The following is a 1325-nucleotide window of genomic DNA, read 5'->3' as shown; positions in this document are numbered from 1 at the left end:
CTTTCCCTAGCCCCATCAGTTCCCTTCTCCTGGCTGACCTTCTGAACCTTCTAGAAAAAAAAGAAGTATCTTCTACAGCAGCAAAGCAGGTAAGTACCTTTTTGATTTTGCTGTTCTTTCAATCTGTGGCTGCTTACTCCATTCGCATAGCCCTTTTATAGTCAGTGTGGAGCAGTGCATCGGTTGGTTTAAAAGGAAATTCTTTAGTATGTTGATAAAGGATAAATTTTGTATCTATCTGTACTATATACATAGACTAGATGGAAATGCCTTGCGTGTATATAATCTTAACAGATACATCTGCATATTCAGTGTTAGAAGAGGGCACAAGCCAAATAGTAGAGTTACACCATGTGAACTGAAGTCAGTTTTAAAAATCCTGTTTCTGAGCAGACTGTACACTAGATCTCAGTTTCAGACCTGAGTGAAAGGTCAGTGGGATCTAATTCATGACTTGCAGTTAAGCTGAGAGTATCAGTTATTAGGTGCTAAGGGACAGTAAGGTCTGTGTTCCCAAGCATTTGTATGTGGAAAAGAATAAAATTCACCCGAGTGTAGTCACACAGAGTTCTGCTTTGGTGTGCCCGAGTCAAAAGTGGAGAGGTCTGGCCTTTCTTTTATCGTTGCTTCTTTGAGCAAGTGCTATCTCGGACCTCTCAAGCAAGTACTGATGGTAAAGTTAGTTTTTCCATCTTTTTAAATATATCTTGCTTAGGACAGTTTGAAAAATCAGCTCTTGATGATTTGTATCTAAAATTGTGAACTGCATTGATGGGTACGGTGACTGTTGTGTCTATAAACAAAATTTGCAAGTTTTTTTGTGATAGGGAATAGTTGGTCATTTGCCTTAAAATTGTTACCAGCTCATTTACGTGGAATGAGTTATCTTTTCAGATTAATTTATTACTCTCCAGGTAAGTACATTAGATGACTGCTTCTTCTCAGGTGTTCATCAGTGAAACTGTTAATGAAGGTATTTAACTGGCCTTGTCTGCTTTCAGCACATACTGATTCAATCCCAGAACAGTACTGAAGTCAGTTCACTTTTTTTCGCCTGATGATAAACTGTTGCAAATGTGGCTCTTTGTGCTACTTGCAGACACTTAAACTTCCTGGTTTGTTTGTGTTCTTATTTAGAGATGGTTGTGGTTGTTAATTAAGTTCGTCTTGTTGGTCTGCTTCTCAGAACAGTGAGCTACATATGACAGGCGTCGTAAATAAGGATTTAAGTGCCTGACTTCAGGCATGTGCGTTTGGAAATTTTGGATTGGAAAAGTAAAAGCTTCAAAGCGGAGATAAAGTATTAATAGAAAAAGCATTGGAAT

The sequence above is a fragment of the Buceros rhinoceros genome, unplaced genomic scaffold (assembly GCF_000710305.1).
Source record: "Buceros rhinoceros silvestris isolate BGI_N320 unplaced genomic scaffold, ASM71030v1 scaffold18418, whole genome shotgun sequence".
Lineage (NCBI taxonomy): Eukaryota > Metazoa > Chordata > Aves > Bucerotiformes > Bucerotidae > Buceros > Buceros rhinoceros.
The sequence above is the reverse complement of the archived record's forward strand: the minus strand, read 5'-3'. Positions refer to the sequence as shown.